Source organism: Carcharhinus amblyrhynchos, chromosome 4 (assembly GCF_965287045.1).
Source record: "Carcharhinus amblyrhynchos chromosome 4, sCarAmb.v2.hapA, whole genome shotgun sequence".
Classification (NCBI taxonomy): Eukaryota; Metazoa; Chordata; class Chondrichthyes; order Carcharhiniformes; family Carcharhinidae; genus Carcharhinus; species Carcharhinus amblyrhynchos.
The window spans coordinates 56,985,231-57,007,233 of record NC_137327.1 but is presented as its reverse complement, the minus strand read 5'-3'; the positions used below and the strand labels follow the sequence as shown (position 1 = coordinate 57,007,233).

General features: G+C 40.7%; 1 long non-coding RNA gene and 1 other non-coding gene across 6 annotated transcripts; one reads left to right on the top strand and one right to left on the bottom strand.

Moving 5' to 3' along the window:
• LOC145342046 (uncharacterized) lies at positions 1 to 19,915 on the top strand. 5 transcript variants are annotated; one of them, XR_013886494.1, is made up of 8 exons: positions 1 to 48; positions 2,029 to 2,217; positions 4,404 to 4,515; positions 8,952 to 9,077; positions 11,273 to 11,398; positions 14,404 to 14,509; positions 17,635 to 17,775; positions 19,646 to 19,915. It is a non-coding gene; the product is annotated as an uncharacterized LOC145342046 (long non-coding RNA). The 5 variants fall into 5 exon arrangements; XR_013886498.1 differs by having other exon boundaries at positions 19,580 to 19,915; XR_013886497.1 differs by having other exon boundaries at positions 17,614 to 17,775.
• LOC145342791 (U2 spliceosomal RNA) lies at positions 6,542 to 6,739 on the bottom strand. Its single transcript, XR_013886638.1, has one exon. It is a non-coding gene; the product is annotated as a U2 spliceosomal RNA (small nuclear RNA).
• Positions 19,916 to 22,003: the final 2,088 nt, after the last annotated feature.

Genomic DNA, 22,003 nt, shown 5'->3' with positions numbered 1-22,003 from the left:
CACGGATCGTCAGGGAGATGGCAGCATGGCGGTGGAGGGAGAGAGCGGGTGAGGCTGGAGAGGCAGGGAATGGCGGCCGCCGGTGTGTCCGGAGTCATCTGGAGCTCGGCTCGGCTCGGCTCGGCTCGGCAGATGGTTATGGTTATGGTTGTGGGGGTTGGCAGCGGCTGAGGCTGCTGGATCCTTTCCTGGCGAGCAGGGCGGGAGATGTGTCGGGCCTACAGACTGAGGTGAGGCAGGCCGCTCTCCTTCCTGCTCGCTGGCCTGCGGCCGTGTGCAGGTTCCTGGACTCGAGTCTGTAATGAGGCCATGTTTTACTGGAGGTGGGAAATAATCAGGGGAATGAAGATTTCAGGAAGTAATCCTGATCAAAGAGTGTTGAAACTTCTCTTTGAGGGGGGATGGTGGCCGGCCACGTGGAGTGAGTGAAGTTTAGAGGAATGGCTGGAAATTAATGTTTAGGGATCACAGAAAAAGTATGAATTTGCAAGAATGGATGAATGTATTGGGAAAAATACTTTTCTAATTTTAAAGTTTGATTTGGGTAAAACTCGCTGGAACTTTATTGAAGACCGTTTGACATCTTGAAACAACTTTTAAATTTTCTGCTTCTGAGATTAATTGTCGGCACTTATTATCAGAACAGCCAGTGAAGAGCATTACAGTCATTATTCTGAAGACAAGGGACCCTTTCTTTTCCAAATGAGCAGTAACTGTTGTAAGTAGGTTACACGTGGTTAGTAAAGAATTTTACGCACCTTTTCGGAAGCGGGCAATCACTCGGTTAGGCGGGGTGTGGTTCAGAATGGCACCAACATTGCATTCCGGGCGGCTGCTTCACAGCCCCTGAGTTCGATTCATGGCTCAGGTCACTGTCTGTGTGGAGTTTGCACATTCTCCTCGTGTCTGTGTGAGTTTCCTCCGGGTGCTCTTGTTTCCTGCCATAGTCCAAAGATGTGTGGGTTAGGTTGATTGGCCAAGCTAAAACTGTCCCTTAGTGTCCTGAGGTGGTGTGGATTAGAGGGATTAGTGGGTAAATATGTAAGGATAAGGGAGTAGGGTGGGATTGTGGTCAGTGTGGACTGGACGGGCCAAATGACCTTTTTCTGCGCTGTTGGGTTTCCATGATTCTGTCTACAATTCTGGTTTTGATTCAGATAGAATTGGGACCTAACTGTTTTGCTGCTTTGAAAGTGGAAGGCAGTAACAAACCGCCACTGATAACTGCGAGGAAAAATGACTCAGGGTGAAGCATCAGCCAATATTAAGCCAAGGACCTGCCTTCACACAAAACATTAATTGAATGGGATGCATTTGTTATTTGAAAATGATTATGGATTTTGTATACTACTGCCATTTCTAATAAGAGTATATCACGTTTTTAATGTTCTGCCTATAGAAATTCCCCACATCTCCCTCTTGATGATGACTTGCCAGTGGAAACATTATCAAAGCTCATAATTTAATGCTATTTTGTTACTTCACTGAAGGAAGTACAAATTGGCAAAAACATAGTTGGGTTTCTTTTAACTGTTGTCATGTTGAATATACAGCTTTAGGATTGAGTGCATCAAATATATTTAAAGGGAGATTGTCATTTACTTTAGAGCAATTATTCTAGCCACTCAAGTGGACGTTAAAAATCTTATGACGTTATTCAAAGAACTGAGTGTTAACCTACTGGTTAACAACAATCGCTATCGACAGGTAGAATTTGAACACTTCACTAGCCACTCACCTCATGGGTGTTTGTGACATCTTGTGTCAAATTGGCAGCCCTGTTCATCTTCAAAAAAGTCACTGCTTTTCAAAAGAGTTTGAGGTGTTTTGAGATGTGTGGTTTCGGAGTGCAAGCCGTGCTCCATGTTACCATACTATTTATGATGTGTAAATAATGACAATTTTGTTGATGTAGAGATGGATCAGACCTGTCCTCAGTAACTTTCCAGGAATGTTTGATGTTGTAGTGAGCCTCCTAGCCTAAACTTTGAGGTCTCGTTAACATTTAATGTCTTTGTCTCTGAACAGTGCAACCACGTTGGCCTCATTGAAAGACTGGTCAAGGAGAGTTACTTAATCCCATCTTGTGAATGTGATGAAGATGCTTGAATGACATGAATTAATGGACCGTCACAATTACTGTTGTTTCAGCAGTGAGGAGAGAGACACGTTGAATTAAGATATAATGCTATCTGTATCCTTGGAACTTGTTTTAAGGTGAAGTTTTCAAATTTTAAAGAGAGCACTGTCAAAATAACTATAGTTTTTTGAATTGCATAACATTGTAGGACTGAATGTCTGATATTGGTGAAATGTTTCAGAATACCTGTTAAATTGCTCTTGACAGATAAATTACATAAGAACATAAGAAATAGGAGCAGGAGTAGGCCATCTAGCCCTTCGAGCCTACCCCGCCATTCAATAAGATCATGGCTGATCTGTCGTGGCTCAGTTCCACTTTCCCGCCCTCTCCCCATAACCCTTAATCCCCTCTCTTATCAAGAACCCATCAACCCGCTTCTTAAAAATATTTAGCGAGGCAGCCTCCACCACTTCAACGGGCAGAGAATTCCAGAGATTCACCACCCTTTGAGTGAAGAAGTTCCTCCTCAACTCCGTTCTAAACCGCCTCCCCCTTATCTTGAGGCAGTGCCCCCTAGTCCTACTGTCTTTTTTGAGCGGGAAGAGTCTCTCCACCTCTATCCTATCCATCCCATTCATCATCTTATACGTCTCAATGAGATCTCCCCTCATTCTTCTAAACTCTAACGAGTACAAGCCTAGTTTATTCAGCCTCTCCTCATAGCTCAATCCCCTCAACTCCGGTTAGGGCTATTGCACAAAGGATTTTTTGAATCTTAATTTTAATTTTTTTTGCTGGGTTTTAAATCTCATCCCTGGAATGATGACTTTCTATTCCCCTACTTGTGGTGAGTGCTATTTAACATGTGTTATCTTAACAGCTAGTGATGAGCATTAACTCAGCTTGAGATTTTGTTTTACAGTCTGAGGACTTCTGTTAATTGTAAGTAGAAGTGTTTAATACCTTTGGTATCCTTCCATTAACAACGTTACCGTAAGTGTCAGCTTTAAACAGCTGTGTTGGCAGGTGTTTTTAGGGTGTAGTCATTCATCAGCTGTCCCTCTGGAGCAGCAATGAACCGTAAAGAGCACCGGTTAATTTTTGATAACCTCCACCGGACCCAGGATTTTATGTTTCTGGACTGGTCGTTTGGCAGCCTGGACTAATAATGTTGCAGTGGGTTGGGAATTTAATATTTAACTTTAATTTGAAAATAAGTTTGTCAACAAGAATGAACATAATTGTGTCCATTTACTAGTGCCCTTACCTGTTGTCATTAACCTTTTCTAGTTGCAATGTGACTCCCATTCCACACCAGTGTGGTTGATTCTTAAGCTCCAGGTTGCACATGTGGTCTTGAGACGGTGCAGGCCTGAGTGTTCCCCTGCTCAGACAGAATTTCATATTGGCCCAAAGAACAGACCCCTGGTCAGGTGCCCTGCAACATGTGCTGCCTCACAAATGTCCTCCATGCCCTTTTTCACCACATGGAGGTGTTTCCTGAATGGGCTGCTGCTGCACACCTTTCACTACTGCATCCTTGCTTGTGCCCGGGTACACCTTGGCAGGCGTTGTTGCTGCCAGGTGGCGAAAGTCCCCAGTGGAGGTCCCTCTATGAAGGGATCTCCCCTAATTATCTTGGGGACCTGAGGTAGAGGGTGCTGCACGCAGCAGTGCCGTACAACTGTGGATTCTTTAGGTTCACGGGCTCCCAAGCTTGCCCCTTCTGTGGCCTTGTGGAGTCCGTGGGCCGTGTCTGTTTTGTGTTTTAGATTGCACACCCTTTTTTGTTAATCTGAAAAACCTTTTACTGATGTTTTGTTTGCACTTCAGTTCCACACTGCTGATCTACGGACACCTCGTGCGGAGAGGGGCAGATCAGGATGGCAACCTCCTTGTGAACCTGTTCATGGGTCTGACGAGGTGCGCCATCAATAGGTCCAGGCAGCGGGCGATTGGGGTCGTCCATCCTGACTGCCCCTCTACCACAGCTATATTTGCGGCCAGGTGTCCTTGGAGAGAGATCATACAGTGTTCATGGGCACAGTTGATGCCTTCTCTGCCCGTTGAGCACCACAGGGGCTGGGGTGCATTATAGACCCCATAATCATCTTTTTATTTAATGTTTTAAGTTTCCTTTTGACTTTGTTTTGTTCAGGCTGTTCCCCCTCCTTTTGGAGAACTGCCCCTTTTTAGTTAGTCCCTAAGTTAATTTGAGTTAGTTTTTTTTGGTATGCAAAAGATGTACCAAGTGGTGTTCCTTTCTAATGAAAGATAATAGGCTAATTTAACTTTCATGTCCTTTTGTTCCTGTTAATAGGGAGTGTATGCTGAGGACAACTTCCAAGAATGGGCAATACTGAGGTGCTAACCTTTATTGAAATGCCCAAGACTAAAAATGCCTTCAGTTTCTGCTTAATGTGGCGTTTGAGGTGTGTAGAGTCCATGGAGAGATTCATTTGAGGCGTACATTGTGTCTGAGTTTAGAATTTCATACTAAGCAGCAGATGCAATCACAACATAACTAAATTAGTGAATTTTTTTCAAGTAATGGTCAATTTTTATCTAATGAGAGAATCCATCCTGTGGCTGTTTCTAGTAGCATAATTTAAATGCCCTCATCCTTCAGTTTCTGTGATGAGTAATGTGTAACACAATGAATTGGAATGGCCTATGAAGGACAGTAAAGTCTTTGTTTTGAGAATTTATTCTTATACGTTTGTTAAATCTGTTCACTGATCACCACATTTAAACAGTGGATGTTCTGGTAATGATGCAAGTACTATGTTTCTTACCTGTGCTTACATTATGATGTGGTGATGCTGGCGTTGGACTGGGGTAAACAAGTAAGAAGTATCTCAACACCATGTTACGGTCCAACAGATTTATTTGGTAGCAAAAGCTGCTAGCCTTTGGAGCACTGTTCCTTTGTCTGGTGAGTGGAAGTTCTGCTCACAAACAGAGCATACAAAGACACAAATTTAATTTACAAAATAATTGTTGGAATGTGAGTCTTTACAGGTAATCAAGTCTTGAAGGTACAGTCAATGTGAGTGGCCACAATGTTGTTGCTTTGCTTAAGAAGGGTAGCAAGAATAATCCAGGTAATTACGTCAGTGGTGGGGAAATTATTGGAGAGGATTCTTCGAGACAGAATTTATTCCCACTTGGAAATAAGTGGATGTATTAGTGAGAGGCAATATGGTTTTGTGAAGGGGAGGTCGTGTCTCATGAACTTGATTGAGTTTTTCGAGGGAAATGACAAAGATGATTGTCTACATGGACTTCAGTAAGGCCCTCATGGCAGACTGGTGCAGAAGGTGAAATCGCATGGGATCAGAGGTGAGCTGGCACGGTGGATACAAAACTGACTTGGTCAAAGAAGACAGTGGGTAGTTGTGGAAGGGTGCGTTTCTGAATGGAGGGTTGTGACTAGTGGCGTTCCTTGGGTCGGTGTTGGGCCCTTTGCTGTTTCTAATGTATATAAATGATTTGGAGGAAAATGTAATTGGATTGATTAATAAGCTTGCAGAGGACACAAAGGTTGGTGGATTTGTGGGTAGTAATGAGGACCATCAGAATACAGCAGGATATTGATCAGTTGGAGACTTGGGCGGAGAGATGGCAAATGGAATTTAATCCAGACAAATGTGAGTAATGCATCTTGGAAGGTCTAATACAGAGAGAAAATATACAGTAAATGGCAGAACCCTTAAGAGTATTGATAGACAAAGGGATCTGGGTGTACAGGTACATAGATCACTGAAAGTGGCAATGCAGGTGGAGAAGGTAGGCAAGTAGGCACATGTCACGCTCACCTTATCGGTCAGGGTATTGAGTTTAAAAATTGGCAAGTCGTGCTGCTGCTTTATAGAACCGTAGTTAGGCCGTACTTGGAATATACTGTTCAATTCTGGTTGCCACACTATTAGAAGGATGTGGAGGCTTTTGAGAGGATACAGAAAAGATTTACCAGGATGTTGCCTGGTATGGAGGGCATTAGGTTTGAGAAGAGGTTGGAGAAACTTGGTTTGTTCTCCCTGGAGTGATGGAAGTTGAGGGGAGACTGGATAGAAGTCTACAAGATTGAGAGGCATGGAAGAGTGGATAGTCAGAAGCTTTTTTCCAGAGTGGAAGAGTCAGTTACTAGGGGGCATAAGTTTAAGGTGCCAGAGGCAAGTTTTAAAAGAGCTGTACAAGGCAGGTTTTTTAGAGTGGTGAGTGCCTGAAACTCGTTGCCGGGGGAGGTAGTGGAAGCGGATATGGTAGTGACTTTTAAGGGGCATCTTGATAAGTAAGAATGAGATGGGAATAGAAGGATATGGTTTCTGGAAGGGTAGGGTTTTTTTTTTGTTTTTATTCCAATTCAATCCAATCAAGTCCAATTCAGAGTCTCAGCAAGTTGCGACATTCCCAATCCAAGCTGACAAGAGAGGGCTCTCACCTTCTGTCTTGGGCTTGATCTACATGATCCAAGCCGATTGGAGTAGGCATAATTCCTCCTCCAAGGCTTGGTCTCATTTGCATCTTAGCCAAAAGGCCAAGATGCTGCTTTAAAAAATTGCTTTAAGTGAAGCTGAAATGTAACCTAATGACTTCAGCCAAGCGCACCATGTCAATACTACACTTGATCTTAGCCAAAGGCTGAGAAGCGACAAGTGGGACAGCATGGTCGGTGCAGGCTTGGAGGGCCCAAGGACCTGTTCCTGTGCTGTAATTTTCTTTGTTCTTGATTACCTGTAAAGACTCTCATTTCATCCATTATTTTGTAAATTGAGTTTGTGTCTTTACATGCCCTGCTTCTGAACAGAACTCCCATTTACCTGATGAAGGAGCAGCGCTCTGAAAGCTAATGGTTTTTGCTACCAAATAAACTTTGTTGGACTTTAACATGGTGTTGTGAGACTTCTAACTGTGCTCACCCACGTTGTCAGCACAGCCACACAACCAACAGCTTATAAGTAAAGGAATTATAAAGAGTTGATTATTGGAGGTATTAGATGTACCATCAAATCAGAGCCAGAAGGACTCCTAAATGGACCAGTTTCCTTGTTGGTTAATTATGTTATGGGCACAGTATTTTTTTAAAGTAGGGATGTTTAAATTGTGAATGGCCTTTCTAAATGGGTTTGCATATTGCTCCATGGTGGTGTTATTAGGGATTGGTGGGAAAAAGTTTCAAGGCACAGTGACTTGAGGTGCAATCCTGCGCGTTTAATCTTTGAACAACAGTTTGAAATTTTGTTGAAGCGGTAACTTGTCAGAATAAATAGCAGAAGTTATTTCACGTAGCTGACACATTGCCCTTTAGTTCCTCCATTAGTGCACTGGTTAAACTCAAGTTTTCCAATAAACAGGTTAAATGCATTAAATACCTGTTTCATGACCGTGTTAAATGCTTCGTTTAGAAAAAGAATGTATATCTATGCTTTCCTGCTTCTCTCTCTCTATGCTCAAGTTCAGTGCTGAATAATGTTTGCATGTATTATCTGAACAGCCAGTGACGAACATTAAAAGGTTATTGAGAGCTTGGGATCTTTCCCTATGATTTGCTGATTGTATGTACCCATCATTATAATAGTAATGATGTTTATGAAATTCTCATCACTCTTGATTATCTGTCCATACCGCTTACTTGAGCAGGTAACTAGAATGCCCTGTGGCTCTTGGTCGTTCTACAGTCAGCTGAATATCTGAGCTGTGTCACTGGCTCATTTGTGAAGTTGATTTGCACAGTGGGTGAATCGACTATATGTCCGCATTTAGACCACAGTATCAGAGACGGTTAATGTAAACTCAAATGAGATTTTATTGGGTTCTGAATCCAGAATTTGCACCACAGATTCATTCTTTCAGCTGGTGTGAAGAAAAGTGAATTGATACTTGTGTTTATACTTCCTGTAAACAGCCACCAATAGAGAAAGCTTTCCTCCTAGTTGGTTTTAGAGGTCCAATTGAAATTAATTTTTCAAATTTTATATTGCGTTTTATTGTACTTGTCGAACCCACAATGGGACCCAAATTCTGTGGCTCCCTTTTCCCTGCCCTCAACTAGATTTGACTAGCTGATCTCTGATTAACCTTAAAGATTGATGGATGGTATTTTCCTGTGTCAAAGTAACATCCATATTTGCCTACATGTAATTGTATGCCAAGTGCATGGAGATGTCTGCAAAATAAGGTGTATGGAGGTGCTTCATGAACCACGTCAGCATATTATTTATGGTGGGGAACTGGATTGCTCAATGAATGAGTCTAAGTGCTGATCTTGCTGTTTTGAGGCCTGCTTTCAATTCAGACCACACAGAGCAATGGGTAATCTCCATTCAGTGGTGAATGGACTTAGGCAAGTGACATAAGATCTGCTCCCTCTCATTTGGAGACATCACTCGATGCACAGCACAGCAACAGAGGATGCACTATTGAAGGCAATTGGCAGAAGAACCTGAGGTGACCTGAGGGTAACAGATCATATGCAGGAGCTTGTTAGGATCAGGAATGCACTGCCTGAAGTAATGGTGGAAGCTGGTTCAACAATTATCAGTTGGGGATTGGATTAGTACTTGAAAGGGGAACATCTACATAGCTGTACTGGAAGATCAGGAGAATAAGGCTAATTGAATAGTCTTTTTGGAATAGACTCTGGATGTAAAGCCCTGAATGGCTTTAATGTATCCTGTATGATTCTAATTTTATCATGTCAGGTTGACATTGGGTTGGTGCACAATTGGATCAAAACCTTCCTCAATAATGTTCTGTGGGTGTTTGATGAAAGGAATGGCTTCACTGACAGCAACCTTTATAGCCCAACAATCAGACTAAACCAGTGATGTTTCAGTAACTCTTAATTTCTTTTGTGTCTGAATAGTGCTTCGTGTCAGTATAATTACCAGACTAGTTGGGATGAGTTTTTTGCCCCCGTGGTGTGCGGATGTTTAAATGAAGAATTGAGGGATGATAATACAACCCACGAATATCAAAGGCGCAGCTTGAGGTACAATTCTGTCTGTATTGAAACTCTGTACATAGTTTGCAATTTTGTCAAAGCAATAGCCTCCCAGAATAAATGGCAGATATTTGCTGTAAACCATTTCATAGGGTTTTAGTTCTTTAGTTATTACACTAGATATTGCATTTGTAAAGTTATTTAATTAATAGATCATCTGTATTAACTGGTTACTGACTTAAAATGTGGCACAAAACTGAGTTTTTTTTAAGAGAATGAACAGCATAACTGTGTCTGTGTAAAACTAGATTTCAAAATTTGTCCTGGGATATACCCTGTTTTTCCTTTCTCCTCCCTCTCCCTGTCTCAGGTTCAGTGATGGATGTTTGCATGTATTATCTGAACAACTGGTGATGAGCATTAAAGTTCTGAGAACTTGGGACCGTAAATTTTGCTGAATGTCTGTACCTGGTGTTTAACTGGGCCAACAACATGTTTATAATGCTCTCATAATTCACTGTTTTCTAGCTTGCTTCACCAGACAACTGTAATATGCAGGAGGTCTTGCTGCATATTAGTTTTCATCCTGCAGCCCGTTGAATGTGTGAAACGTACCTGGGGTTGAGTTCTGTCACTGGCTCATTTGTGAAGTTGATTTGCACAGTGGGTATACAGGCTACTCATTCATCTCAACCTGTCATTTTTTTGTTATTCTTCCTTTGTACTTTGTAGGCTCTAACTTGTGGAGATTGCAACACTTGGGGTACAGGATGTTCCAATACCTTTTTTACATTATTTCTATCTAGCAACAAGGGTGGGACATTAATGCTCTGAAAAGTCACCCAGATCAGTTCAGTGGTCAATCCGTTTTTATCTCTGAGTGACTCAGGAAACTTTGAAACCGAAGAACTGCTGTTAGCTCTGAGGAACTGAGCTGGGTTGTGGGGGAGGGGAGGGGTGGTCCAGTGACAGTGAAACCCCGAGAGCTATTTAGTAGCTGTCTGCAGCTGAGGCTGAGAAGATGCCCTGGGAGCTGTTTGCTGGTCCCATGCTGCTGACAGCATTTGAACTCAGAAGAAGCCTTGGGAGTCATTGATACTTTGGTGCAGTTGGGGCTCAAGAAAACCCATGTGACTGGGTTACAAGCAAAATACTGTGACTGCTGGGATCTGAAATTAAAAACAGTAAATACTGGAAAATCTCAGCAGGTTTGATAGAGAATGGAGCCAAAGTTTCAACTCGGGATGACCCTTTGTTGTCATCCACACTTCAAATGTTGGCTCTATTGTCTCTCCACAGATGCTATTAGACCTGTTGAGATTCTCCAGCATTTTCTGTTTTTGTCCTGTTACTGGGTATTTGGCAGCAGAGGAAAAGACTGCAGGCAAGAAACATAAGGCATTTAGGGCTCCACAACTGGGACAGTGAGGAAGGGTGCTGAAGGTCACTGCCTGTGTGTTGAAAAGGTGTTGGATGGTATCTTCCTGTGATAAAGTAACATCCCTATTTGCCTATATGTAATAGTTGCTCAATGTAATTGTATGCCGAGTGCATGGAGACGTCTGCAACATCAGGTGAACGGAGGTGCTTCATGAACCGTATCAGTGTAGTATTTAAGATGGGGAACTGGGTTGCATAATGAGTCTAAGTGCTGATCTCGCCATTTTGAGGCCTGCTTTCAATCCAGACCACACTGAGAGCAATAGGTAGTCTCCATGAGTGGTGAATGGACTTGGGCAAACGGCACAAGATCTGCTCCCTTTGGGTGCCATTTGGAAGCACCACTCGAGCTAACCATAGCACAGCGACTGAGGATGATTGGTTTTACTGAGGGCAATTGGCAGAAAAACCCGAGGGGAACAAATTATATGCAGGAGCTTGTTAGGATCAGGAATGCACTGCCTGAAGTAATGGTGCAAGTTGGTTCAATAATTATCAATTGGGGAAAATTTACATAGCTGTACTGGAAGATCAGCAGAAGAAGGCTAATTGGATAGTTCTTTGAAATAGACTCTGGATGTAAAGGGCTGAATGGCTTTAATGTATCCTGTATGATTCTGTAATTTTTGTTATGTCCGATTGCCATTGGGTTCATGCACAGTTGGATCAATACCTTCCTCAGTAATGTTCTATGAGTGTTTGATGAAAGGAGTGGCTTCACTGACTGCAATCTTTATAGCCCAACAGTCAGATTAATTCAATGAGTGTTTCAGTAACTCTTAATTTCTTTTGTGTTTGAACAGTGCATCGTGTCAATATAATTACCAGATGGCTTGGGATGAGTTTTTTGTGCCTGTTGTGCACAGATGTTTGAATGAAGAATAAAAGGATGATAATGGAACCCATTAATGTCAAAGGAGCAACCAAAGGTACAATTCTGTCTGTATTGAAACTTTGAAAAAAGTTTGCAATGTTGTCACAGCAGTAAACTCCCAGGATAAACAGCAGATATTATTTCATGTAAACTACATCATAGGATTTTAGTCCTCAATTAGTACATTAATTTTTGCAATTTGTTAAGTTATTCAACCAAATGATTAGCTGCATTAACTGGTTACTATTAAAATATGTCACAAAGATTACTGGATTTGTTTTAAGAGAATGAATATAACAGTATGACTGTGTCTTTGTCTAAAACTAGTTTTCAAAATTTGTCCTGGCATGTACCCTGTTTTCCTTTCCCCTCTGTCTCCCTGTCCCAGGTTCAGTGATGGCTGATTGCATGTATTATCTGAACATCTGGTGATGAGCATTAAAGTTCTGAGAGCTTGGGACCTTCCTTAAATTTTGCTGATTGTACATACCTGGCATTTAATTGGGCCAGCAAACGTGTTTATAGTGCTCTTTATAAACCTTTTTTCAGCTTGCTTCATCAGACAACTGTAATATGCAGGCAGTCTTGCTTGATTTTCACCCTGCAGTCTGTTGAATATATGAAACGTACCTGAGGTTGAGTTCTTGTCACTGATTCATTTGTGAAGTTGGTTTGCACAGTGGTTATAAGGCTATACATTCATTTCGTGATGTGGCATGAATTTTTTCTTCTTCCTTTTGTAGTTTGTGGCCTAGCACCTGTGGAAGTTGTAACATTTTAAAGTATAGGATGTTCAATTACTTTGTTACATTACTTCTACCTGGCAACAGGGGTGGGACATCAGAAAGCCCCGAGAAGTCACCCAGCTCAGTTCATCGGTCAATCTGTGTGTGTGCGCGTGCACGCGTGTCTACTGCAGATGCTGGAATTTGAGGAAGAAAACAGAAAATGCTGGAAAATCTCAGCAAATCTTATAGCATCTGTGGAGAGGGAACAAAGCCAGCATGATGATAAAGGGTCGTCCAGACTCAAAACGTTGGCTCAATTTCCTCTCCACAGATGCTGTTAGACTTGTTGAGATTCTCCAGCATTTTCTGTCTTTATCCTGTGACAGGGTGTTTGGCAGCAGAGGAAAAGGCTGCAGGCAAGAAATATAAGGCCATTAGGGCCCCAAACTTGAGAGAGTGGGGGAAGTAGCCGAAAGTCACTGGCTGTGTCTTAAAGGCTTTAAAGCCTTATTGTACATGTTGTGTAAACCCACAACAGAATCCACTTTTTGTTGCTTCCCTTCCCTAGATGAAGTTGATCTGTTTTGATCTAACATGACATGGTGTACGATATAAATTTTGTTTGCATTGGTTTGTCTTGATGAATTACATTATTTATAATTGTTTAAATTCCTGTACTGAAGGCCAAAGTTTGACATCTCTATTGTTCACCTGTTGGGGGCAGGGCTTAATACAGCTGTTAATAGTTCTTTAATCAGATGTGTAAATGCAGGACACATTACCAGTCAGATGGTTTTGTTGAAGATGTTTATGAAATATTCCTGTACATTTTGTGAATATGATCATTTCATTTTTTGGTTAGTGCGACTTGGGATAATAATGCAAGTACCTATTTCTGATATCTATGCTCGTTCACATTGTCAGCACAGCCACACAACTGACAACTGGACAAAGGAAGAAATATTCCACATGTCCTTTCACACTGCTGAACACGTAGCCTCACAAGATTGACTGACAACGGGTATTAGCAAGTGGGAACAACTACCTAATGCTGGGATATGAGTTGCGAACGGCACTCCAAAGACAAGTTTTGCACAACCTTCTCCCCTGTGTCGAAATCCAGCTGAACAAATTCCCACTTATGAATTCATCTTCCTTTAATTTGAACAATGCTATCTGGTAAATCCATTGGTGTTTGGTTGTGAGGAAGTTCACAAGTTCACTGAACCTATCCAGTTGAAATGATGCATCAACAGTTAATGATTGCACTGATAACTGGACAATGAGAAGATGAGAATTTTGAATACTTCCTTCCAGTGGTATCTCCCCATATGTCATATCCTGAATAGTAAAAATATTTAAAATGCCAGAAATGTGAATGTCTAATAATGCTGTAACAGGGAGGGCTTAAGGATTTCTACGGTCTTTTTGTTAACTTGACATTTCTGGAATTAAGTTCAAGTTTCAGTTTTTATTGTCCTTTTTACTCTTGAGGGGAAAAGTCAGCAATTTGGATCTGGACTGGCAGCATTGGCACTTTTTGGTTTCTCCTCTTGTCTGTATCCATCATCTAAATTTGAGTTCTACACCAAGGCTGGAACACTGGCTCCCAATGAATTCCATAAAATCAAGAATTTTTTATTGAAAATAACAAACTGTTTGCCTACAAGTCACTTTTCTTTCCCAAAGTAATTAGTAGCATATCAACTGCATGGCAATGTCTGCAACATGAGGTGTTGTTTGTCTGTGCTTCATGTAGCATGTCAGAACACTGTTTAATTTGGGCAAGTACGCATTGCATTTAAACATTGACCATGCCATTTTGGGACCTGCATTCAATCCAGCCCAGATGGATGGGTAGAAATTGGCAGTAAGGATAATGAGTTTTAACAATCCTCATTCTGGAATTGGACACATGACACGAGATCAGTTGTCATTTAGTAGAAGGTGAGTGCGCTATTATTGTTCAACAATTAGCAAATGATGAAAGAGAAACACAAGGAGAAAATATGTATGCAGCAAATTATCTGGAATGCACTGCCTGAAATGGTGGTGGAAGCAGATTGAATAACTTTCAAATGGGAAAGAGAAATCTGCAGAATTAGTGAGATTAGGAGAGCAGAAGTAATGATGACCACTTTATATAAAAAAAAAGCTGATACTTGTGTAGTGTACTGCAATGCTCAACTAATCTCTGGCTGATGCACAATCAATCAGAAGTTTTCTTACTAATTTCCATGGGATGTTGATGTTTATTGAGTGCCTTTTGGTACAAACATCTGATTCATGGATGTCTCGGTAACCTTCGCTGTTTTTATTTGTCTCTGAATAGTGGATGCTGCTGATTATTGAGACACTGGTGAAAGGAATGACCCACTGTCTGAAGATGCTCATTTGAAAAAATTGGATAATGGAAATTAACATACGCTGTATATGAGGTACCATACTGTATGTATTCTTGAAGTTAGAACAACAGTTTGCAGTCTTGTCACAGTGATAACATGCCAGAATAAAGGACATGAGTTCCTTCATAAAGAGAAATCTTGAATTTATAAAGCAACTTCATATAGCAAAATGCCATGAGATGCCTAACGACGTTGTCAGTAAAAGCAACAGAGAGATATTGGAACAAATGACTAAAGTTTGAACAGATTAGGTTTTAAGGTTCTGTGTAATAGAAGGGATCGATGGTGAGGTTCAGGGAAGAAATTACAGCACTTAAGGATTCCACGAAGGAGCGATTAAAATTTATTAAGCCCAATGGTAGTTGTAATGAGCGACTTAAAAGCAAAAATTGATGAAGGTATATCAGTAAGATGTCAGTCAACATGGTCTTGGCCTGAGAAATAGAAGAGCCGAGACAAGGAATGATCTGATAGTGGGAAACAACTTAAAACAACCAAAAGGACTGTACAAGTATAGAAGTCTAGGCAATGTGCTTAGAAATCAAATGGATATACAAGAAGAGCCTGGAGATTTAGGGAATGAATTCCTAAGCCAGTGGCTTTGTTAGCTAAAGGCATGGCCTGCAGTGAAGCAGTGATTAAAATTGGTAATGCAGAAGAAACCAGAATTGGAGGACTGCCGATATCATGGAGAATTGTGGGTCTGGAGGAGGTTCTACCTGAAGGATGGATCTGGTTCATTGAGGAATTTAAAAATAAGGGTCACTTTAAAATTGCGGCCTTGTTGGACCAGAAGACATTGTGCATCAGCATGTACATAGATGATGTGTGAATGGGACTTGAGGTAGGTTAATTTATGAGCAACAGAATTATAGATGAACACACAATTGTGGGGGTAATTTGTTCATCATTAGATTGAAGGATGAGAAGGTGGGTCTCATGGAAAATGAGAGTTTGGGAGAGAAAGATGAGCGATGGGGTAGAAGTCTTTCACATTGAGATTTGTTTCTTTTTGTACATTGGTTCATGCATTCAAGAAGTAACCCAATTAATAGGGTAAAGACATTAACCACCCATTAATGCATTAAACCATTTCTACAGTGTTTTATAGTCATTAACAGTATTCCTTTTAAAATGATTGTAATTACTCAGGTGCAATTGCTCTTTGTGGAAAAGTAGATTTCGAAATCTACCTTGAGGTGTTTCTTCTCCCTGTGCCCAAATTCAGTGATGAGTAATGTTTGCATGTATTATCTGAATAGCCAGTGACGCACATTAAAATTACTCTGAGAGCTTGGGCTATTCCTTTCCATTTTGCTGATTCTATGTTTGTGTCGTCTTATAGAGACAGTGATGAAGTTTATAATGTTCTTTGTAACAGTTCTTGCATGTCTGCTCCACACCATTTTCTCAGTTGATTTGGCCACTGAATGATGTCCTGCAGATCTTCATCCCACAGCCTGATGGATATGTATAAAGTTCTAGGATTGAGCAACATTGTTCTGGTTCATTTGTCAAGCTGATTTGCATAGTGGATGAGCAGGCTAATACTTCCATAGCTAATCCTCCATATCAATGACAGTTTTAACTGCATGTGTATTCCGATAATGACATCAGTGCAATGCATTGCAGTGCTCATGTGTAGTTTGCCCCTGAAGACTGTAGAATGGAACCATTTTTGTTTGGTGAGATAAGATTTGCTCCTGAATTCAGAATTAATACCACAAATTATTTTAGAATAAATTAAACTGTTATTACAGTTCTACTGTTTCTGTAACCAGAGCGACCAATACAGAAAAATTCTCATGACATGAGTTTTGGAAATTTTAAATCGTGTGTAAATCAACAATTAAAGCCTTTTTTGCTATTCGCCCATCCTTGGCCATAGTGAGCCATTTCAATTTTTAATGACTTGTGTGTAAGTTTGTCTTTTCTTGATGGATTAAATACAATATTTTATAGTTTGAATTCCTGTAGTGAAGGTACTGCTAGATCTTTAAGACCAAAGCATGAGTCTCAATTTAATCACCAGCTTCCATTGTCAACACGGGACAGGGATTCACTTACCTGTAAATGCAGAAACAGATTTCCATTAAAATGGTCTTGTCTGAAGGACGTTTTGGAATATTCCTGTATATTGGATTAATCTGTTCAATCACCACATTCAGGCATGGGAACTTCTGTTAATGATGCAAGTACTTGCTTCTGACACCTGTACTCATGTCAGCACGGCCCCACAATTAGCAGCTGTACAAAGTTTCAAGGTTTTTTTTACCCTGCTGAATACATAGCCTCACGTGTGGACCATAACGATTATTAATGAACATTGCCACTAACTTGTAGCAGGAAAGAATCTTTAAAAGAACCAGTGTTCCCTTTGCTGAACTGTGCAGGTGTGAACAGTTTTCTAATTCAGTGATATTTGTGTTGTGAATGGCACTCCAAAGAAAGGGTTTGCGCAGCCATGTCCCCTGCGTCAAAACGTAACAGCAAATTCCCACTTATAAATTAATTTTCCATTAGTTTGAACAGTAGCCTCTTAAGTCATTGGTTGCAACGATTGAAACAAAGCATCAATTGTTAGAGATTACATTGTTTATGATGGCCAAATGCACAGCACATTTAAACATTGACCTTTCTGGTCCAAGGTCAGCATTAATCCAGCCCAGATGGGTGGGTAGAAAGTGGCGGTAAGGATGAGTTTGAGCAGTTCCCATTCTGTGGCTTATTGAATTGGACGTATGATGCAAGATCAGCTCTTATTTAGTACAGGTGCGAGTGCCATCATTGTTCCGTAATTAGCAAATGAGTCAGAAGTAGCTAGTATATTGTCTGGAAAGCACTGCCTGAAATGGTACTGCAAGCAGGTTGAATAAAAACTTCCAAATGGGAAAGAGTGAAATCTGCAGGACTATGGTGAGCGATCAGGAGAGCAGAAGTTATGGCTAGCACTTTAAAAAAAGAGCTGATACATATGTAGTGGGCTGAATGGCTTTCTGTGCTGTACCAATTTCTGACTGTATTGGTACACAGATGGATCAAAAGCTTTCTTACTAACTTCCATGGAGTGTTGATCTTTGTTTGAGTGCCCTTCTGTATAAACATCTGATGCACGGATATCTCACAAATCTTCACAGTTTTTATTTGTCTCTGAACAGTGGACCCAGCTGACTAAGAGAATGGTGAGAAGAATTATTTAGACCCACTGACTGAAGATGCTTGTTGAAATGAAAAATTAATGGATGCTGATGGACTTCATTGGAATTGGAGTGAATGTGTGATACACACTTTGACTTGAGGTATAGTACTGTCTGTATTCTTGAAAGTTTGAACAAGAGTTTGCAGCCTTGTCACAGCAATAACCATATCTGAATAAAAGGCAGAAGTTCTTTCACAAAGGGAACAACTTTCATTTAAAGAACAACCTTAATGTAGTGAAATGCCATGAGAAGCCTAACAGGAACATTAGCAACAAAAACGTTTTTTGTCTCCAAGCATGAGAAAGATATCGGGACAAATGACTAAAAACTTGGACAGAGTGGTGGGTTATAAGGTTCTGTTCTAAAAAAGAGAAGGGATTGATAGTCAATGGAAGAAATTCTAGTGCTTACAGCTTCAGTAGCTAAAGGCACGGCCTCTATTGGAAGAGTGGTTAAAATTGATGCTCAAGGGAATTAGAGGATTGCACATATCTTGGAGAGTTGTCTGGAGGAAGGAACAGTGCCATAGAGAGATTTGAAAATAAGGATAATTTTAGAATTGAGGACTTGGACCATGAAAAGGATGAGCAAGGCAGGAGATGGGGTAGAAGCTAGAGAAAGATGAGGGATCAGGATTTTATCTATTATTTTAGGGATTTGTTTCTTCTGTTACTGCGCTGCTTAATGCATTCTCAAAGTTATTGAGTTAATGGGTGAAATACCTGTTAAAAGATTAATGACTATTTAAAATACTGTACAAATATTTTAATCTCTACTTTTAGAAAGTGATTATGAAAGTAATAATTGCTTTTTGTGGAAAAGCAAGTTTCTAGATCTACCCTGGGATATTTCCTCCTCTCCTGCGCCCAAGTTCAGTGATGTGTAATGTTTGCATGTATTATCTGAACAGCCAGTGACGCAGATTAAATTTACTCTGAGAGCTTGGGACCTTCCTTTACACTTTGCTAATTCTATGTTGTAGTGGTAGTGATGGTGTTTGTAATGTTCTTTGTAATGGTTCTTGCATAGCTGTTGCCCACCATTTTCTCAGCTGACCTGGACACCTAATGCAATGTATATCTCGGTTTTCATCCCTCAGCCTGGTGAATGTATGAAACCACCTGTGGTTGGCAGTTTTGCTCGAGATTGATTGATTGGCACAGTGGTTCATGTATCTCTGAACCTTAATTTTTTTATATTCAATCATGAGATGTGGGTGTCACTGACTTGGCCAGAATTTATTGTCCATACCTAATTGCCTAAAGAATATCAGGTGAAGTTCCTTCTTGAACTGCTGCAGTTTCCAGTAGTGGAGCCTGTGCTGATTGCGTTTATATTCCAAAAGTAACATTAGTGCAATGTAAACTAGCATGTAGGAGGAAGCCTCAGTTCATATCCCTGCAGTGTGGTGGGTTAGTGTTTAGGACTAAAATTTAGGATCTCAATTTTGTATGGCTGAGGAAGCAATTAATGTGAAAGTTAACAATCCATTCAACAGATCCAGCTGGCGCAGGAGGTCGGGGTTTGTTTTTGAAGCCTTGGGCTTTGAGAAGTTGGATGTGTTAATGGTGGATTTTATGTAGCTGCAATAGGTGCCCCCTGCAAATTCCAAGTGGTTTTGACTTTGTTTATAGACTTGAGGCAAGTCTGCTGTTGGTTCATTGGGTAACTACTGTGTGCTTTGGTACAAAGCCATAGAGTCCCAGAAGATCTCATGATCAAGTCCTGCACTATCAAGAATCCAGTTGAATAGATAAATTATCATGGTAGCATGGTGAAGTGATTTTGCAATTTGACACTGGAATATTATTGTCTTATTATCTGGGAGGAGAGAGGATGATTTGAAGCACTATGTTTAGAATACGTGGACTAGATAGTGTAACCATTGTGTAATTTGTTTCAGGTTCTCGAGTCAAGCATTCACAGCCAAGACACACTCTGACTTCAGATACTGTGTTCTCTTCTACAGAGCATGGATCCATCCAAATGCTGATTTGTCATGTCGAAGATGGTTCATTTGATTTAAGTTTACTCAACTGTCAAGAGGAATATTCTAAAAAGGAAGCAATTGACTTGGCTCAAATCCTTGAAGCAAAACGTGCCTTTGCACACACCCTGGTTTTCTCAATTATCAAACATCCATCATTTTCTGACCATGGCAATTCTTTCAGTATCCCACTTGATATTAATTGCTAATATATTGTATTTTAAAATAAAATAAATTCAAATTTTAAATCCACTTTGAGTTGAAGATTTATAATGCAGAAAGAGGCCAATCGAGTCTGCACCAACCACAATCCTACTCAGGCCTTACCTGCTAATCTGTCTAAGCTATGCATCCCAGGCCACTAAGGGGCAATTTAGCATAGCCAATCAACCTAACCTGCACATCTTCAGGTGCTCTGGTTTCCTCCCACAATCCAAAGGAAACCCACACAGACACAGGGAGAATGTGCAAACTCCAGATAGAGCCAGGAATTGAACTCAAGTCCCTGGAGCTGGGAAGCAGCAGTGCTAACCACTTGCTACTGCGCCACCCACACTTGACTTACTGTGACTGTTTTCCCTTCCATTTGTCTTACTGAAAGGAATAATGCACATTGTTGCAACAGCACGAAATATCTTTTTAACACATGTGACTTGTGATCTGGAGTAAATTGCTGGGAAGACCAGCATTTTCTTTGTACCAATGCAAGGGAGCACTTACAACTCTGGAACATAAATTGTGCAAGTTTTGAAGTAGCTAAATGGAAAGTTAGTTTTAAGTCTGAAACATAACCCTGCACTGAGTGGTTACTGTGTCAAAAAAATGTCTTCACTGTTGGAATTTGATAACTGGCTTAAATTCTACTGTTTCAGTATGAGAACAGTCCAGTATAATTGGCATTAGTTCAGTAGTGACACATTGACCTCAGTGAGAGAGTTGTCAAGTCTGCTCTCAAGTGGATATAAAAGGTCTGAGCACTATTTAAAAGATGGGGATTTCTCTACTGTAGCTACTGTTTATCCTTAAATCAGATTAATTTTCACAAGGTCTAAGTGATAATTTACATTACAAGTTACTGCATTTCAGAAGTACTTCATTGTAAATCAAAATTAATATGCAAGCTCAGCAGGTATTAAAAATAGGGAAGTCTTGCTAAAATTATACAAGGTTAGACTGGATCTAGAATACTGAACTTTGATTTATGCACAAGCTCCTCCCCTGTACTTCTGGTGCAGTTTTCTCCATTTAACTGAGTCACTTATAACCTTGACACCCAAGGCACTTCAGCACTAATTTCCCAATATGGTATTGGATAGATTTGGCCTTTATTCCCTGGATGTTAGAAAAAGTATGATTAATCAAAATATAAAACTGCTGTTTGACATGCTGAGATAATGGTTCCTTGAAATGTGCCCATCCTGTTAGGGCTATACATCAGAGGCAAGTGGACTATTTCATTATGCTTCTGATTTGTGCCTTCTAGATGGCAGACAGGCTTTGGGGAAGAACCTGGAGTTGAATGTTGCAGAGTTCAGACTCCCTGCTGTAGCTGCAGCATTGGGTGCTCTGGTTAATGGTCACACCCCCAGGCTGCTGCTGGCAGAGATTCATTAATAAGGAAGTGGTTAGACTGTTGGTCTTACCCATTGTATGGCACATGTTACTTTACTAACCAGCTGAAGCCCAATATGTCCAAGTCCTACTACCAAAGGGCCTGTACTGCACTGTAATGTTCTATGTAGAAATACCTGCTTCAAGTTATGAATGGAACTAGTCAGAATTTGTATCCAGTTTGCACTGACTCTCCAAGAGCATCACATCCAGGCCCTCACATTTACCCCACTAATTTCCCCAACCTACACATCTTGGGATACCTAAAAGGACAATTTAGAATGGTCATTAGACAGTGGGAGGAAGAAACCTATGCAGACAATGGGAGAATGTACAAACTCCACATCATAACCCAAGGTGGGAATCAAATCCAGGTCTCAGCACTAACCACTCACCATGCTGCCTGATTATGTACAAATAAACCACACTTTGATGCACCAGAAGTCATAAATAGCTGAGTATCTTCATCTTAAGTATCTCCTGCAGCCATGAGACAATTGTTGGAGACCAATCTCCACTCCCTCCAATTCCCATTCATTATTTTGCTAGGGCTCCTTAGTACCACACTTAAGCATATGCTGCCTTGATGTTAAGGTCAGTCACAGTTCAGTGCTTTTGTCCATGTAAATTCAAGGCTTGATGTCAGGGGGTGAATCACCATGACAGAATGCAAATGGTGCTATTAAATATGTGATCTGTCAGAACTGATGACCATAATTTTCAATTACT